At 42.3% G+C, this 6,000-nt stretch overlaps 1 protein-coding gene across 4 annotated transcripts in view; it reads right to left on the minus strand.

Annotated features, from left to right (window-relative positions):
* Positions 1-4,819, minus strand: part of LOC139759488 (uncharacterized) — a 71,682-nt gene extending 66,863 nt beyond the window's left edge. For all 4 annotated transcript variants that reach the window (XR_011715070.1, XR_011715071.1, XR_011715073.1 and 1 more), the window contains exon 1: positions 4,381-4,819. The gene's annotated coding sequence lies outside the window, so the exon portion shown is untranslated. The remainder of the gene's footprint in view (positions 1-4,380) is intronic.
* Positions 4,820-6,000: the final 1,181 nt, after the last annotated feature.

Consider the following 6,000-nt stretch of genomic DNA (forward strand, 5'->3'; position numbering starts at 1 on the left):
GCCATTTGGATCCTACAAACATCGTCAACGCAAATGCTTTTTTTCCCTATGTGTCAGCAAAGCCTTTGTCAGATGTCCACTGAACGACCCTAGCTTCTGCGGCAACTCCTGTAACGCTCTTGAAAAACGCCCCACAAGAGTTCTCACCCTCTGGAAACAGCATTAAGTCATCCCGTTGAGTAAGATGAGTTACTTCCTTAAGTGCAACGAATTGATTGAAAGAATAATGAGGGCTAGCAACCCTCTTGTTCTCAGCCCCTGACACGAGTCCTCAGGAGTTCCCAGCCAGCCAGCCATTTCGGCTCTGAGAGACAAGGCTCAGCTCCTGGTTACTGATGCACCTCTTAAAGCAATATCCACAGGAACTCCCAGCGGCCCATCCTTTTACTGCAACATGTCTTAGCTCTCACCTCCCGCCGTAACTCCTGAGACAACTTCTCAGGTCCTCCCAGCGTACGGGGAATGCATTTAGGGCTGGGAGGAGCCGGTGACAGCGGAAATTGGCCGAGTGGCTCCAGTTCCCTCACTGTCAACATATACTCTGGAACTGCTCTGGGAGGGGGACAGACTCAAGGCTGTCTTGGAAGGAAGAGGGGAAAGAGAAAGACAAGGAATAAGCAGAAAGACGGAAAAGGTGAAGAAGTAGGAAATGGAGAGAGAGAGAGAGAGAGAGAGAGAGAGAGAGAGAGAGAGAGAGAGAGAGAGAGAGAGAACATTTAGGTTCGTCTACGTTGCTCGAGATGCGGAACAATAACGTCATTTTGGAAGTAGTATTGTAATGTCTCGTTAATGTTCGGCGACGTATACATATCGGATCGTTCAGCCCACGAATTTTCCCACTGAATAATAGCGAAAAAAAAAGAAAACCATGGCAATGCATACGAAATTATTATACAAACTCGATCTGATCTTGAAAAATATTGGACATAATCCTCTCCTTTTAAACACTTTCCACTACTCTAAAAGTGTGCATTTAAGAATATTCTCCTTATCGACTTTATCGTATCGAAAACGCATCTGAAGACAACCCGCATTTCTGGAAAATCAACCTTGATTTAATTACTTGGACCAACGACCGGCACTGTGTGGTGTCGATGAGTCGAAACTTTCCCCACAAGTGACACAGTTTCATTAGGGATAAAAGCATTGGTTTGTTTCGCAAGGAAGTTAAATGTCGACTATCTTCACCGATATTCACGAACTCATTATATTTTTTCATTTCCCAGCTCCCCTCTTTCTTTTCCTTCACTAAATGCATAATGTCTTTCACCATCACTTATTGTTTATATGGTCCCTTTAAGTAGAAAATGTTTATAAGTATTAACTAGTGTGAATTAAGTCTCGCTTTCAGTATAAATGTTCTTCATTAACGTATGTGCAATGGAGGAAGCTCTCCCTTCGTTAGTGTTTTTCAATTGCCCTCGGTCAGGGCTTGGTAGACTGATTTAATGAGGTTGCTCAGCTTCTAAAACACCTGTTGACTCAGGAATATCCATATCCCCTCCTACCACAGAGACTTTTGGGCGTTACCAGACACTACCTGCTTGTGATGTTGCTGCGAGTGAAAAGTCACCCTCGGCGAAGGTTGTATCACTGGAGTACATTCTCGTCGAACAACTTTTACCTCTAAAGGAGTCCGTGCTTTCCATGCTACTGTTTGTAGCGCAGCTTGATGGCTGCAGGAAACCCTGAAGAAGGGGTCCTTGGGTTATACATTACTGAAGGTACAAATAATATAGATAATAATAATAATGATAATAATAATGATAAAAATAATAATAATCATTATCATCATCATTATTATCATTAATATTACTGTTACAAGCTTAGTAGATGACCTTCTCAAGATCGATTACAGTACAACCTTAATACAAAGAAATCTACACAGCGTTCATGTAAAAGTATTCATGTTTGCAACCCTAGTGTTCTGTTTTTGCTACGACGTTTGTAGTGCTGATTTGGCGTTATCAAGGATAGGATCCAAGAGAAGTGTTTATATATATATATATATATATATATATATATATATATATATATATATATATATATATATAGATAGATAGATAGATAGATAGATAGATGTGTCTGTGTGTGTGTGTGTGTGTGTGTATATACAACTGCATCGCACACAAGACACTGACAACAACAGAATCACACAAGACTTGGTGCAGCTGTGACGAATATGCAATTCAAACCTGTTTCGCATACAAAACGAAGCCATCACTTCAGCTGAACATAAGAGGCTGTATATTTACACATGCTTCATATGTGGAGAGCCGGAGGCTTCGAGTGGAATGGTACACATGAGATCAGAGGTACCCATATGAAGGACCCTTACTGAGGAACGGGATTTAAAAGTATGACACAAGGCATCGATGATGTTTGGCTACAGAGGTACGGAACAATGAAGCAAAACGCCGTTCGGTTCAACCTCGAAAGCGGAACAACCGTGATTGTCTCAGTCAATATCGACAGGTAAAGTGGTTACGTGAGAGAGAGAGAGAGAGAGAGAGAGAGAGAGAGAGAGAGAGAGAGAGAGAGAGAGAGAGAGAGAGAGAGAGAGACTAGGTACTGAACGTTGACACATGAAAGGGAGAGGTGCTAAGAATCAGGATTGGGTCGTCAGTGTGAAGGAAGGAAAGAAGGAAGAGGGTTGGGAGGGAGGATGGTAAGGATGAAGGAGGATGGGAGGGAAAGACGAAGGAGGATGGGGAATGGGAGGAAGGAAAGGAGGGGAAACTTCAGCCCCCACACAGTCGCAATTATAAGAGGGAAGCAGGGAGACACTTGACCTCCTCTCCCCTACACCAGTGCTCATCAGACAACCACTGGAGGCGACAACGAACGTGACTCTTGCACCGAAACAAAAAGAGCTTAACTACCATACGAACACAGGGACGGAAATGAAAGCAAACCAGATTATTTCCAACTCATCTAATTCTAAGGTACTGTACACCTTGCAGAGGAGTTAAAGAGGTCATAAAACAGTTTCCGACATCTTTGACTAATTACAAAGGAGCTAAAGAGGTTTTGCGAGTGTTTCTAATACCTTTGGCTAACTCCAAAATATAGAAAAAAGATCCCCCCCCCAAAAAAAAGATGAGAAGGTGATAGGAGTATATCATTCCGAGTAGATGAAAGTAGCACATACGTTTAAGGAATGACCAATCAATTATCCGCCCGATGTCAAAGCGAAGTTCGTGAATGTCCTCCATACTCTTCTCTACCCAGCCAGAAGGCAGGAGAATGAGTGTTCGTCAACGTACAAGAGTGAGACTCCGTATGACCGCATAAAGAAGTGTGTGGCTGACATTTTGGAGTTTCAATATAATGACACTTGGTGGGCGGCTGTTTAGCCATTATGGTTCCAAACGCATGATTTGTCTTAAGACTTAATTAGTAAAAACTTATGAATGATAACAAGCCTCATCATCACATCATCATCATCATCATCATCATCAGATACTGAAGAATATCGGCACAAAAAAGTTTCTTGGAATATAAAAATACTTAACCCCGGACCTGTGATGCATTAATGAAAAAATAATTATGAGGGAGCTATTCGTGCCACACAAAAATGAGAGATTAATCAGCGCTAATCAAAATTTTGAAGGATACATGAATGTGAGACAAACTTTATGAGGGAAGGATTCTTACACAAACATTGAGGGAAACAGTTGCACAAACATTATGAGGGAAACAGTTGCACAAACATTATGAAGCACACATTCATGTTACATAAACATCATGAGGGAAAAGTCATTGTTACAGGAACGTTGTGTGTGAAACATCAGTGTTACGGAGACATTGTGAGGGTAAACATGAATGTTACACATACATAATAAGGTAAACACTCTTAGAACGAAGTCCAGCTAGTTGAGAGACGTCATAACTGAGCCCGGGTATGATGGCTTAAATGATGGCATCACATTTTTTTTTTTTTTTTTTGCGAGGGAATACATTAGTACCGTTCCTGCCGAGAAATACCAGCTTTATGTGGATTCATTTAATCTACTCTCCCTGCTTCTGTTGGCTAACCTCTATTTCTTGTCTATTACTTCTATCTCCCTTTGTTTGTTACCCTGTCTCCGTCTATTTTTTCCTAAATAATTACACACACACACACACACACACACACACACACACACACACACACACCCACACGTGCCGATTGGTTCTCTAAAATCAAGAGACACAAAGTTCCCGTGGAATGAGAAATGCCCTTAGGACAACAAGGCAAGTTGTGAAACAATCTAATTAGCTTGGAACTGTTGGCTGTCCGATTAGCTATCCGAGACTACCAAGACAAATATTGAGTTGGGTCTTACTGCTTACCACTTGTTCACCAAGACACTAAAACAAGCGTTGAGTCGGCCTTACCTTGGAGGCGTTGTTTGCTGGCCTCTGGCTTACAAAGACATCAAGACAATGAGGATTCTTGCCTCGCTATTATGTTTGATGGCGCGTGATTTCACCGGGACACGTTGGCCTCTCCGCCTCCCTCCCTGTGCCTGTGGGTAATACGCTCCCACTCAGACACACCACCCACTACGGTCTGTAGTTGGTCACACTTGACTTCCTCGGACCATTACCACAACGGCTCACAGTTCAAAACAACAGAACACTTTCAGTTTTATCTTCCTCACACACATGCAAAACACTCGCTAACTTGTCTACTGTTATGATCGTCTTTTGATAATAGTTTTTATCACTTTAAACGTAAATATTTGTAGGTTCTGGTATCAATGTTTACTATAGCCACGTGGAATGAGGCAGGAGACAGCGATGTGTAACATCCGGACTCTTCTCCTGCAAGGTTAACACTGAGTCAGTTATGCTGCCGTTAGTCCCGGCCCGCGACCGTTGGTCGGAGGGTGGAAAGCTGAGTTGCCGTCCGCCATTTTCCGCCGCCATTGTTGCCATCCTGTAGTGAATTCGCGCTTTGAAATGCCATTTCAGCAAGTCCTCTTCGCTCTCCTCTCATACCACATATCGTCCTCAGCAATTTTATTTCCAACACATCTACCCTCCCACGTTCTATTATATCCAGGGGCTCAAACTCGCATTCTCACAGCACCGTCGGGGCCGCTATACCTTCAAACATACCCAAAGTCGCGCCAGCAGACAAAGAAAGGCGTCTCCTTCCACACACACACACTTCAATGCCCAGAGGAATGATGTCCTCCCTCCCACCCTGACAGGGTGTAGGAGACGTATCAAACGCTATGGAATGCCTTGACGTAGAAGGCCTTTACGTAGGTTTCACCGAAATCCCTGAGAGATGAGCACCACGGATAAAGTCTCGTAAGAGAGATCAACAGTGAACCAAGTGCTGCAAAAGGCATCTTGGTGGTCGGAAGAAAGGGAATACGGTCCATTGTGTATGAGAAAGTGGGAGTTAAATAGATTTTCTTTGAAGGCTTTATAGCTAGTAGAAGTGAGGGCAATAGACTTATAGTTAGAGGGGCTTAGAACTGTCTCCTTTCTTTAGGACTTTACTGCATCAAGACATATATGAATTACCTTTGCGTTCCTCAAGGGGCTGTTGTCATAAGCTGTTCTTCATGAGGAGGTAACTGACTTTGAGGATTTTGTAGTATAGTGAGATACTTTGTCATTGGAGTTGTGACAACTGATATCTTTTTATCTTTAGCACACTGCTCAATACCCTTTCTTCCGCGTCAAAGAAAGAATTCATTTGTTTTTGTTTTATAACGAAAAGTTGTGGATATTGTTTAGTTAAGATATGGGTTCTAATGTGATGGTCTTAAACAAGAAGGTTTCAATATGATTGTCCAAAAAGCAATGACAGTAACACCTATCAACAAATACTTGCTTAATTCTGTTGTTTTCTTGATGAAGTAGATTCCACTGTGAATGGTTCTTGTAACCTAACCTTAAGTATACTCTTATTGCTTCACATTCATTTCTCTTTGGACATCATCTCTTGGCAGTGAGACATCTCTTAAATGTGTCCTCTTATCCAGGATAGACACCTGT

Source organism: Panulirus ornatus, chromosome 33, assembly GCF_036320965.1.
Source record: "Panulirus ornatus isolate Po-2019 chromosome 33, ASM3632096v1, whole genome shotgun sequence".
In the NCBI taxonomy this organism is placed as follows: domain Eukaryota; kingdom Metazoa; phylum Arthropoda; class Malacostraca; order Decapoda; family Palinuridae; genus Panulirus; species Panulirus ornatus.